The 14,116-nt window shown below is 38.9% G+C and overlaps 1 pseudogene; it reads left to right on the top strand.

The window, feature by feature from the left end:
- LOC102893594 overlaps positions 1–7,968 on the top strand; it is a 12,238-nt pseudogene extending 4,270 nt beyond the window's left edge.
- Positions 7,969–14,116: the final 6,148 nt, after the last annotated feature.

The raw sequence follows: 14,116 nt of genomic DNA, 5'->3' as shown, positions 1-14,116 counted from the left end.
GGGGAAAAGAGTAGAGGAAGGGATCGTGTAGAGCTCATGCCAGGTAAGATCATAGGATTGAGTTGGGTATTTAAATTCCTTGGCATAAGTGGTGGGAACAGTGGAGAAGGATCCTAACTTTTTCTCAATTGGAGAGAGATCGGCCAGAGAGAAAGGGACATGAACTCGGACTATACCTTCGGCTCCTGCAACTGCCCTTGAAGGGCAAACAGCGTCAGGCTCCTGTGTGTGTGTGTGTGTGTGTGTGTTGGGGGCGGGTGGGGGGAGGTGACCACAACTCTGAGTTGTCAAATCTGAATCATAGAAAGACATTTGGCTGGAAAACTAAAGATAGGAAAAACCGCCTCTTAACCCATAGTTTATATGTAAAGATAAAATGAATTTACTAGCATCCCTTTGAAACTTGAGGGAACGAGATCTTAATAAATATCCATGGAGTCAAGAGATAGGCAATGAAGATTAATAGTATAGAGGCCATTATTACTAATTTACGATGTATAAAAATGTTGTTACTGACCACAGTGTGCAGGCTTTATCATAGTATATATAGCATAGTAAATATAAAAATCGGTCAGGGCTTTCCTGAGAAACGACCAGTTATCTATTATCTCTGTCTCTATCTCTGTTTCTATCTCTGTCTCCTCCATTTCCGTCTCTGTCTCTCTATCTCATCTCTCTTTCTCTCTCAGAGTTATTTTAAAGGAATTGGCTTACACAATCGTGTGGTGGGGGCTAGTAAGTATATAGATCATAGTATATATATCATAATAAATAGAAAATATTTGTCAAAGATTCACTCAGGACCTTATACCCTCAACCCTACTTTTCTTATAAAGTTACTGTTCTACAGTTGGGAATTCTCCTCCCAGGAAGGTTCTTCAGGAAGCCAGCCATCTAGATTTGGGAGGGATTCTACTATTGGCAACTATACATAAAAGCAGAAGCATTAAATTCACCATCGTGTAGATGATCGAGTATGTCTAATGGAATGGTGGGAAAGATTTATGCTTCAATTATTAATAGGTTAGCACTATTGATACATTTAACAAAACTCATTTCCACTTCAATAAAAGACAACCATTAACTGCTTTAAACTAAACCCATCATCTTTGGTAGTTTAAGTAGATGGGTTCAACAGTTGCATAATGTTAAAACTTCTAAGTGTCCTCTATTGAGTGCCTCCCCACCCAGCTGTGAAACATTTGGTTTTCTTGTCTAATGAAAAGGAGAAAAATAGAATGTTTTCTTTCTTCATCATCTTATTTAAGACTTCCTGAAATGGTCTTTAAGTCAAAAAACATCACGTACTTGGCTGTAGAGAGTCACCAGGACTTCAGTTTTGCAGTTCTAATGGGCATCACATACCAGTGGGGCCCTATGAAATCTGTGAGCCGCCTTGTAAAACTGTCTCAATGTCTGTTTGGATATAAGATCTGTTTCAGGAGCATTTGTGCTTTTTGTAAACTTTTATTCTGGTTAAAAATTTAAAAGGGAGCTACTTGTAATGTCTTTAGCATTAACTTAAGCTATAGTAGGCCTATAAAACAATCATTGAGATGCTATTAAAAGCATATGAATAATAAAACAGCTACAGTAAGAAACACTTTAAAAGAATACCTTGGGTTTGGTAGCTCCCCCTTTGCAGGAGGGCTTCTGGAGGTGGGGTAGGGGCGGGACGAGGGTGGGGTAGGAATGTGGCTGTACTCTGGCTCTGTCCTGGGCAGTTAAATGTTATTTGAAAATCAGGGAACCTGTACCCCTATTTTTTTTTCTTATTAGGAGTAAAGACTATGGGACATTTTCTAGGTTGTAAATGGCAACAGAGCGTAATGCAATAATATTCCTAGGAAATCACCTCAGGCTACTTTGTTTATATGAGATATTTATGAGGGCACAAGTTTTATGAAGTTGTTTTAATGGTAAGAGTCAAAGGCACTAATAACCCAGGGCTGTGTGGGGTGTGATGGAACAACTCTGGGATTTTGGAGCAAAGCAACCTTGGGAAAATTGCTTAAGTTCACTGAGTCTTAGTTTTTCCTTTTATAAACTGGGATTAATAATAATACCTTTTGTGAAGGGTTGCTGAATTACTAGAGAGAACATGTGTAAGGTACAGAGCACATCTCAGGTAACATAGCTATTGTTTAATAATGTCAGTTCCTTTTTTCCTTCTGTTATTTCGAAATTATTAGTGATCTAATGTGATGTCTATGATATTTACTTGGTATTAGCATCTAGTAGACATCTTTTTATAGATATGAAATGGAGCTGACATTTGAGATCACAATGAATAAATGTCCTTCAGTTGTGTTAGAAAGTTCAAGAAGGTTGCGTTGATCAAGAATCTTAAGATCTTTAGAATTCTACCCAAATCGCTCCTCTTGCTTTCTTTTTAAATGTGCATTTATAAACAAATTATTTTATTGAAAGATAGCCTGTGCTTAGAAAAGTGTACAAATTTTAAGTTTATAGCCCAATAACTGATCAGAATGTGGATACTTCTGTGTAATTGCCATTCAGATATAGATCTCTACCAGCACCCCAAAGACCCCCATCATGCTCAGCCCTAGTTATTCCCACTTTCCTAGCTTCCAAATAATAATAACCCTGACCTCTGACACCATGAATTTTGCCTGCTTTTGAACCTTATATAATTGAAATACATGATTTTGTGACTGTCTTCTTTCACCCCCCATTTCTTTGAGAGTCACCCATGTTGTTGCTTATAGTGATGCTTCATTAATATTTCTGCATTGCATTCCATTATATGAATATACCACCATTATTTATCCATCTACTATTGATGGATATTTTGGTAGTTTCTAGTTTTGCCTGTTAAAAATAGTGCTGCGATGAACATTTTAGTATACCTCTTTTGGTGAACATATATATTCATTTATGTTGGGAATAGACCTTGGAGCAGAATTATTCACTTAGCTGGTAGGCATATACACAATTTCAGTAGAGACTGCTAAAAGTTTCCCAATGGTTGCACCATGCAGTTTGCCATACTTGTACCCCTACAAGCGATGTATGAGACTTCCCGTTGCACTGTATGTGTGTCACGCTTGCCATAGTCAGTCTTTTTAATATTAGCTGTCCTGATGGGTGGGGAGTAGTGTCTTCCTGTGATATTGATTTGTGGTTCCCTGAGGACTAATGAGCTTGAACACCTTTTAATATGTTTACTTGTCATTTGTATTTTCTCTCTTTATGTCTTCTCTCCCTTCCTCCCTGTCTTTCTCCTTCCTACGTTCGTTGGCTACTTATATTTCAGGTTTTGTGCTACTGCTCTGTGAGTCTATGTAGTAGCCTGAACTTAGGCTACTCATTAAGATTGAAAAGACTGAGTAAGAGCAGGCGACCCAGGACTGGTGGGAAGCACTGGTCTGAGAGCTGGCATCCGGGTTCTACTTTCGGATACTCTGCCTGTCCTTGTGACTTTGGTCCTGGCTGCATTATGTCCCTAGGTCTCTCTCTCTCTCTCTTCCCCCATCCCCCACTTTCTCTTTGGTTGGTAAAACAAATGCATTTAAAATAATTTATAAGGGTACTTTTATTTCTGACATTTTATGATTGCACATATTTTGGCAGAACATTTACCCTATCCTCACTGACTTTTGAATGTTCCACCCCAAAATGATCCAGAATAGTGATTGTAACAAATGGGTCCAAGAATCATTTTGATGTGGGGATAGCTTGTCCCTGAATCTTACTGTCAGGGTCCTAGGGGAAATAGAAGCTGGCAGTATGGTGTTTAGGAAAATGAAGAAATCTCTCACTGGCCATATAAATCTGAGGCCATACTGGCTAGAGTAAAAATTGGGAGTCTCTAATGGTATTCATAACCCAAATCTTTCTTGAGAATTATGATTATATTTATTCAAAGATTTACTAGGACTTTGAATTCCTTGTGTTACTTCACCCTGTTCCTTGCCTTCCCACTTCTGTATGTTCATAGCAGAACTGGAGACCCCTAACACAATGTGGCCATTAGAACTTTATCCAGCAGGAGACTGAGGGATTAATGATGGGTAGGGGGGATCATTGAGTGGCTCCACAGGCTCTCCCATCCTTCAGGCACCCCTGCTATGCTCCTTCCGCCAAGGGGAGCCTCCAGGCCATTTAGACTGGATTTAGTCAGTCCGACAGAATAGAATTTTCGCAGATGAACTTCTTAAAAATACATAAGCTTTGTGGTTTCTTGTTTTGTTGCTTGCAAATGTTTAATTTTACATCAAATTATAAGACCAGAGAAAAATGTTAACATCATTATTCTATGCAATCAGTTTTAAAGACACATATAAACATACTATGTATCTATAGTGATTGATTTAACCAGTTCCCTGTGTAGACATTTTAATTGTTTAGTTTTCCTGTATCAGAAACTATAAACATCCTTTAAGCTAATTCTGTATGTACATCTAATTTTTAAAAACTTCTTTATTATGGAAAATTTTGAACATACAGAAGTGAAAGGAGTAGTCTAATAAATCTGCATGAATCCATCAATTAGCATTAAGAATTATCAATAAGTGGCCAATCTCGTTTCAACTCTACCAGTGTCTTGTCCTCTCTTCATTTTCTGAAGCAAATTCGAGACATCATATTATTTTATCCTTAGATAATTCAGTGTGTACTTCCAAATTATAAAAATTCTTTATAGATATTGTAGTTATCTCTCACGTTTGAACCATATACGTATTGTAGAAAAAACTGGGGAAACTAACTGTACTAGCGTTCTAATTTTCTGCGTAGCAACTTACCCCAACCTTAGTGAATTAAGACAACATGGATTTGTTATCTCACTGTTTCCATGAGTCTGGCGTCAAGGCATGGCTTAGATGAATTCTTTGCTTTAGGGTCTCACCAGGCCACAATCAAGAACTGTTGGCTTGGGCTGTGGTCTTACCCCATGCTCAGGGTCCTCTTTTAAGCTCACTTGGTTGTTGGAAAAATTCAGTTCCTTGTGGGTTGTAGAACTGAGGCCCTCAGCTTCTAGAGGCTGCCCACAGCTCTTTGCCCTACGGTTCTCTCTAGAGGCCCTTTCACACCATACAATCTGCTTCTTCAAGCCAGCAAGGTAGAGGACTCTGATGGTAGTGAGGGCCAGTCTCTTGTTTACGAACTTTCATCTGATTAAGTCAGGCCCACCCAGGATCTCTCTTTTGATTAAAAAAAAAAAAAACAACTGATTTGGCACTTTAATGACAACTGTAAAATCCTTCACTTTTGCCATTTTCTATGACTAGAAGCAATTCACAGATCTCGCCCATACTGAAGGGGCGAAGATTATGTAAAGGCATGAACAATAACCAAGGAGAATATAATGCCTACAATCCTATCCTATTGCTAATTCACAGCAGAAAATTTTTTCAGTAAAGGGCCAGATAGTAAATGTTATAGGCTTTATTGACCAGAGGGTATTTGTTGCAACCATTTAATTCTGCTGTTGTCACAGGAAAGCTGCTACAGACAATGTGTAAAAAAGTGGGTGTGGCTGTTCCAATAAAGCTGTAAACAGATGGCAGGCCACATTTGGTCAGGAGGGCTATAGTTTTCCAACCCTTGTTTTAAGACATGTGATATTTGAATACACTTTTCCCTTTTAAAAAATACACACCCATGTATAATACACTTAAAATATGATGTTATTTTATAAACTGCTGGGTTGGGGTCATGTTTTATGGGCACTATAAGAAATAGTGATCTAAAAATATGTTCATGTATGTCTTGTAGAGCTACCTTGAATACATCATTCATTATATCTCTCTATAATTTCTACCATGAAGCCCAAGGTGAAGGACTTTCTTTGGAACTTAGTGATTATAAAAGTTTTGCTTTCCCTAACTAACGGATTTTTCCTCCTATTACAAAGACTATATAACTCACCATTTTGTTTTGGCTTTGGGAAGCTCAGAGTCAAACTCGAAACCCAATTATTGCAAGTAGAAAGACCAGATAGATTGCATACTGTGCTTATCTGCCTAGGCATTGATATTTGATTCTTATTTTAATTTCTGTGTTTCTCTATTTTACCATTATTTTATGTAAATTTCTTTGTGGAATAGCACTGAGTAAAATATGAATTTCTATACCTTGGATTTAAAGAACTACTGAATTTGTGTTCATAATAGTTCCAAATTATAAACAGCCCAAATATCCATCAAGAGGAGAGTTAATAAATTATGGTATCATCATATAATGGAATTTTACACAACAAAAATGATCAAACTACTGATACATGCTATACCTTGGAGGGACCCCACAGACATTGTGCTGAGTAGAAGAAGGCAGACACAACGGAGTACATACTGTATGACTCATTTCTATCAAGTCCAAGAGCAGGTAAAACAAATCGAAGGTGATGGAAGTCAGAAAGTGTTGTCGTGAGGCTGGAGTGATTTCCAGGGAAGAGACAAAAGGAGACCTTCTGGGGTGCGAGAAATGTTCTGTGTCTTTAACTGAGCTGTTCTCATTGAGTGCATACGCATGCAAAAAATCATCCAGGTGTGACTTAGGATTAGTATACTTTCTGCATTTCATTATATGCGTAAACCTGCTCCTCTCCAAAAAACTGCTAATAATACAGCTCCTTGATTACTTCTCTTCTGTGCTTATTCCCAAGTGTCTCTTGGAAAAGAACTTTAAAGTTGATGATCTCAAAATTCCCTAACTTTTTTATTTCCCAAAGTTCACAGGTTAGCAACAATTGTGCACTTTTCTTATACCATCTCTCTTAAGTGCAGAGTTGAAAAAAATAAGTAGAAATAGCTTCTAAAATACGAAGGTAGGTTACTGCCTATGGCTGTGCTGTTGGTTTACTCCATTAAGTGGCCGAGAGGGTGAGTGGAGGCTGAAATCCAGCCCATGGGCCAGTTGCCAAGCTCAGCACCTGAGGGCAGTGTCTGCCTATAGTGGCACTATTACTAATTTGTATAAATATACTATTTCTAATTTGCACTTAGCAGCACAGATCAGTAGCAGCTCTACACAAAGATAATACTTAGGGTGTAAAATTAATTTTTAGAGCCAAAAGTATATTTGGTGATCTTCGGAATAGAAGCCAGTCCCTGCCTGGGTCTTTGCAAACTCAGGAGTATTTCATAAAATAGAATAGGAAGAATCAATATCAATTCCCTCTCCTTACTTTTCACGTGTACATTCTACTTAAGGATGTTAAGACTATAACCTCCAGATGGCCCAGTAATAGCTTAATGGGGCAGAGCCATATGGAGTTTGGGGGAGAATGAGTTTTTGCTGACTTAAGAGATCCACACTTTTAGCATAGGCCCCTTAGAAAGTTGAGCTCATCTTGACTTTTAAAGAGGTCAGGGTGGCCATCACTTAGAGGAAAGCATGTGAGCAAAAGATGGAAGCATCTAATCAAATCCATCCCAGCTGAAACACTAACGTCCGGGAAAGAGAGCAACAACAAAAACTAAAAGTAGATTGAGATCTGAAAAGACACTTAACATTTTTAAGTGCTAAGATATAAATTTCCGGTTATATTATCAACAAGATAAATGCATACCATCAAGACTTATTCATAGTTAATAATACTGCATTGCATGTTTGAAAGTTACTAAATGAGTAGATCTTAAAAGTTCTCATCACAGCTTAATTCCACTTCCGGTCAGACAGCATCTTTGCCGAGGGTCACATTGAGCTGTGAGCTGCTTCAGGGGCGTCTTTAGGAATTGACAACACTGCAGGAGACATCAAAACCAAAATCAAGAACTACCAGACTGCCCCTTTTGACAGATGCTTCCCCAGCCAGAACCAGACCAAGAACTGTTGGCAGAACCACCTGGACTTCCCCCGCGGTGAGGAGGCAATGACCACTAAGCGGGGTGATGACTCCATGTGTGAATGGTACTGACGTATGTGCAAGTCTCTCTGCCCCATACCCTGGTGTCAGCCTGGGACAACCACTGGGCAGAAGGCACATTTCTAGGGAAGATCTGAACTGGCCCCACTCTGCCTCTCCTCTGTCCTCCAGGGGGAACCTGGGTACACCTCACCCTGGGATCCTGAATCATGGCTTAACTGATAATAAATACTTGTTGGAAAAGTGTAAAATAAAGTTATCATCACAAGTCAAAAAATTTATAACGGTGACAGATGTTAACTAGACTTACTGTGGTGATTCACAGTATATAGAAATATCAAATCATCTTGTGCACCTGAAACTAATATTATGTGTCAACTATATTTTAATTAAAAAAAACTACCTATTGCCCATGTATGTAAAACTAAAGCTGACCTATAATAAAATATTAATAAATGCTAGACTGATGCTCATTATCCTTGCCTTTTCTTATTTTATATGATATAAACTAGAATTAAAGGTAGGTTTGAAGTTTTCTCTACCACAATAATAGAGCCTGTTCGGAAATAATAACAGTAAAAAAAACAAACAATATGTTTTAGGAACATATTGGTTAAGAAAAAAAATCTGGTACCTATTTTGGATACTGTAGATATATTTGGGTAAAACTTGCTTTTTAACATATACATATTTTTCCACTCTAAATACTGATTTTACTCATAAGACTCTTGTTGGAGGAAGTTGTCTTTGCAGTGTTATTAACTCAGGCTTTTTGGAATAATGCAGAAATAAGTCTTTGGTGAAAATTCCAGATATTAGGATCACTTTCTTCTCCGAAACAATCTGAACACACTTCCACGAACCAAGAGCCTGTTTGGTTTTTGCTCCTTGAACACACTCCTGACTTGTTGATGAACCTCTGACTTGTTCACGTTCCCTTTGGTTGAAAGTACCAGAGACCGACTTCAAGTCAACTTAAGCAGAAAAAGGGATTTATTGACGATCCTAGCCATGTAGGTTTATTTCACTAAGCTCGTAAAAGAACTCCTGGGACAAATTGCTTTGACATGTAGAGTATAGAGGCTTTCTAAACTCTTCATTCCCACTTTTAGGTCTTAAAATGGAATTTAGATTTCCACATCGCTCTTACTTGTTTTGCCCAGGAGAGGACCTCCCTGGTTAGTGTTCATAAGACTCAGCTGGCACGGATTCACTTTAGCCCACTTATTTAGTGCCAATAGTTTGCCAGGCATAGTACCAGATACACAAATGAGTGAGAAGTCCCTGGCCATAAAAGACTCATGTGGGAGTTGAATACATAAATATACGATTGTCCTACATGTTAACTACATGGTGGGACACTGAGACTATGTTGGTAACATAAGGGAGAAGGGTCCACTTGGCATGAGGGGTCATAAAAGACCTCACAGAGGATATGACACCATCTCTTGTTCATCTCAACTCATAAAATCACCAGCTGTGGTTCCAAACCTCCACTTCCTCATCTTGTGTTGGACACACTAGCCCTTGGAACTCTCCTCAGAGGATATGACACCATCTCTTGTTCATCTCAACCCATAAAATCACCAGCTGTGGTTCCAAACCTCTGCTTCCTCATCCCGTGTTGGACTCTAGCCCTTGGAACTCTCTTCTGTGGCTTGGTGCTAAGAACCCCTTCTGTTATTGTGACCCCATTGTCCAGATTGAGAAGGAAGGCTCTGCTACTAATGGTTCTGCTGGAGAAGTCCAAGGCCCAGGCTTCCCCAGCCCAAACTCCCCTTGCATCCTAGAACCAGTGTCTGTAGATAGGGTGAGCAGAATTGATCAGGCCCAACTTACTCTTAACTGAGCAGCAGACAAATAAAAATGAACATGACAAAACCCAGCAAGAATACCTTCACTAAACTTAAAACAAGAGTGTCAGAAGACTGTCACAGCTGTGAGGAAAAACCTAATTTGATGGCTTTGTGTCTAATCCCACCTGGTTTGAAGGTCACCAAGCCAATTCCAGCCAGAAGACTGAAACTCGAGGGCACCAGAGGCATTCGTCTGCATTTGTGGGGCAAAACTACATTGAAAAGTAAGAGCAGAATGGACTCCTGAGCTGAGATGATTACTGTAATGGATCTGGCAAAAGAAGTCTTTACATTTAGGGAGGAAACATTGGCGGCTACGAAAATGTGCTAATGTCACATGGATTTTATACTCAGGTACTTTGGAGGTTTTCCTGGGCATCTCCTACTCTTATTTGAGTCTTAGAGCGTAGAGAGTACTGTATGTGCTTATATCCATACCCATCTTTATTTGGGCTCTATGGACCAGGCCATCAACAAAAGAAAAGCACACCTCAGTCACTAAAACTGGCTCTGTAGTCTAGACTAGAGCAAGTCCCTGGCTGCACTGGCTTTGGTTCCCCTTTCTTTATAATGGAGATAATAACTTTGAAAGAATAAGATAACAAATGTGAAGTACTGAGTATAGAGCTCGGAACACAATAGATGTTTCAAACCTGGTAGGTACTGCTTTTATATCACCACAAAAACAGTCAGTTGTCTAGCTTGGCACTGCTCTAAGTGTAATCCACAGAGCTGTGCTAGTCACCTAGTTGTTTGTTCCCCGTCCCCAATAACATAAGCCCTGAAATTCATTGTTTAGCAACTTTGGTAATTTGACAGAGCAATTTAATGTCAGTTGACTCTAGTGATAATATTGTTGGCTTTGTTTTTGTATATGCATGTTTTAAGTTTTATTTTTTAGACTATTTTTACAGTATTTATAAAAGTCTGAGTTCACAATGGTTTGGAAATTTGAGTAACTCATTCTTTGGCACAGGTTGTTTGAGAAGCACTGGTCTAGCTCTTTTCTCACCACCAAAATTACTGAAACCCAGTCCTGAAACACCTCTTGTATCATTTAGAGAATCTCCAGAGGCATCTCATGTATGCTCACACACTCCTTCTGGCCAGCTCCTCTCATCCCTCCCCTCTGCTGTGCTGTGGTTGCTTCTCCCAGTTAAGACGTGTCTGTCACTGTGCCTCGATCTCCTTTTTTGTTTGCTGCTGCAGCTTCTCTTCCCTGTCTTGGTCATTGCCAAGGATAAACTCTCCCACCCTATAGATCCTGTGACTTGCTCCTTAGGCATAACTTCTCTGTCCCTTCCGTGGTACAGCTTCTAAAGGTAAAGCTTTTATTCAGTTCATTGCAACCACCCTCAGCTTGGGAAACTTGACAGGTTTCCTAGCCCCTGGATCAGAAGGAGTTTGAATTTCACCACATTATATAGAACTTGATGTTATCTCCCTAGCTCTCTTCCCAGCTTGACCACCCTTTCTCTCCTCCCTTGGGATGCATCTTTCCTCTTCGTTTGGCTATTACTTCCTAGATTGAGTAGTGGGCATCTCTCCCAACTGCTGAGAGGAAGGATATTGCCCCTAAACTCTAGTTACCAGCCTTGGTGTGGCAGGAAGTTGTCCCTCCTGTAGCCCCCACCAGTTATGTTGCACTTAAACAAGCCAGGGCTGGCCCTAGTTGTCAGTTGGTGGTGAGCTCAGCAGCTTAGCCCACACTGTAGTGGTAAGTGATTGCAGGAGAAGGTTTAAGGCTGGGGTCATTCCAAGGGCTTTCTAAACATCCTACCCTGTGTTGCTTATCTCCAGGCATGACATAGAGATTGCATAATGGACCCAAGTTTTTGAATCTCCCTGTATCCAAGCCTTTTGTTAGTGGCCTTTCACTCTGACTCTGGGCCTAGTGATGTGACATTAGCCAATGAGACAAAACAAACAACGTGAGTAGAGGCTTGAAGAAGCACTTGTATACTTCTTTTTCCTTTCTCAGACTGCCACCATGAAAAATAGCCTGGGCTATCCTGCTGGGGGTTATGAATGACACATAGGGGAGAGCCAAGTCTTCTCAGCCAAGACCATCCTAAACCAATCAGTTTTTCAAATCCTCAACTGACCACAGATGCATGAGCCAAGATCAGCCAAGCAGTAGATTCAGAAGTGATGTCGTTTTAAGCCACTAAACTTTTTGCAGTATTTCTAAGCCACTAAATTTTGGGATAGTTTGTTACACAGCAATAGCTGATATACCAGGTATTTTTACTTGAGTGAAATCAAGATAAAATGATCATTCATTAAGAACATTCAAAATGCTGAGCTATGGGAGGGACATAGTGGAAGGGGCAAAAATCTCTTCCCATGGAGCTGGGGCTGGTTTTCTCTTGAGGGTACTGAGTATTAATATTATGATTGAATTGTAGGCATATAAACCTCAGGGATTTTTTTTTAATGTTCAAAATGAGCTCTTACTCCCTTATGTCTGTCACTTCCCTGAGTCCCTGGGAATTGAGAGACCTGAACAGATTAACATATACCTCTTTGGCAGATGGTACAATCCGTGATATCCTTGAGTAAAATTCTACTATGTTGGAAGGGGTTTCTGGATGAGAAAGAGAGCACCGTGAGTTTCTGTGAATAAAGAGTGAATGTTCTCCATTAAAATCTTGAGCTTCTCCTAAGGTACTTGTGCTGGAGTTGACATCACATGCTTGGGGTTATTAATCTGATTTAAAACCTTGTCTTTATGTGAACAGGAGTAGTTTTTAAATTAAAATAACCCCTCATTTAATTCTTTTCAGAGTGACCTAATGTTATTTTCTCAACAATAGAACAGAATGACCCAGAGCAGCACATGTGGATCTGGGAATAGGGGTGGGGAAGTGCATAAAGACTTTTATTGAACACTTTTACCATTCCCTAAATGGAACAACTGGATAAATAAGCAATTTCTCTGGGAGAAAAATTAAGCCTCTTTGGAGGATCTTGAGAATAGCTAATGAGGATACAAACTTGTTTGAAGGATAAGAGAAGAATGAACAGAATTAACAACAAGGAACAAACAAATATGGTAGATCATGATTGATTATTGTATAAGTAAATGTGCCTGGAGGAAAAAAAAAGCTTGGGCTTATATTCATTTTATTACCTGTAACAGTTTCAATGTTAGTTTTTTGTGTCTAAGATTCTGAATGCCATAGTCCTGCACTTCCCCCAGGGAGCGCCTAATACCAATTTCCTGCTATTTCCTTTATTTCTTACTGTTATCTTCATTTTCATCCAAAACAGTATTATTTTTTTCAGATTCAGTCTAAACAAACATGGCACAGCCTTGCTGCCTCTGTGGAATTATATCACAGTAATGGAAGGTTGAACAGCAAGCAGTCCATGGGTGCCATCTAATTCCTATATCTCCTAGTCAAATTACAATGTAATTATAAATGCATGATTTTCTTAATTTACTAGTTAAATCTGTCGGGATAAATTATCCCATTGTAGGAGACTTTTGATTCTAAAGTTGATTCTAGAATCTCTCAGAAGCTTTAGAGGTTTAAACTGTTCCCATAATGCAGTTTGTTCATTTTGGCCAAAATGATTTAGTTCTTTGAAAACATATCAAGTTTAAGTGATAAATATTGAATGATCCTTTTTTTGGTATGTCATTAAATTCTGTATGAGCTATTACTTTTAGTTCAACAATTTAACGAATATTGAATAGAGGGCACTGTGCCAGACCCTGTGATGGAAATTTAAGGGCAGGTGTCATTTCAGTTTATGAGTATGGTTAAACATGAATAATTTATGTCTCATTTTTGTTTTTGATATTTGTAATTATTATTTTTAATATGTTGTTGGGACTAGATATTACTTGCACACAGTACAAAAATCTAAAGCTACTAAAGGTCAAAGGTGAAGAGTAAGACAACTTCCCTCTCCTTATCCACCAGGTACCCAGTTCACCTCCCTGGAGGCAACTACCCGCTCCTTTTCAATATAATCCATTCTTTTAAACAGGCACATGGTGTGTGCGTTTTGACTTTTATACAAAGAGTAACATACTATATATATGATATTTTTCGCCCTGCTCTTTTTTTTTTTTTTTAAACTTAATGACATGTCTTGGAAAGCTTGCCATTTCCGGGTATGTAGAGATGTCTCAACCTTTCCAACAATTGCAAAACGTTTTGTGGCATGACATCGTCACAGTTGACTTAACCAGTCCCTTATTGATGGCATGTAGGTTGTTTCCAGCTTTGTGCTATTATAATCAAGGCTGCCATGAGTTCCTCTTGGAATACATTGTTTTTCCCTGCTCTTAACTTATTTCCCCTTATTTTACATACAGTATGATACAAAAATATATATAGTGTGTCTGTATTCCCTAAAAATTTCCACAAATTAAGAAAACAATAGAGGAACTATTTTACTCTTTTGGTTTTAAAAT

Source organism: Pteropus alecto, unplaced genomic scaffold (genome assembly GCF_000325575.1).
Source record: "Pteropus alecto unplaced genomic scaffold, ASM32557v1 scaffold206, whole genome shotgun sequence".
Lineage (NCBI taxonomy): Eukaryota > Metazoa > Chordata > Mammalia > Chiroptera > Pteropodidae > Pteropus > Pteropus alecto.
Note: the sequence above shows the minus strand (reverse complement) of the source record. Positions and strands in the feature narration are given on the sequence as shown.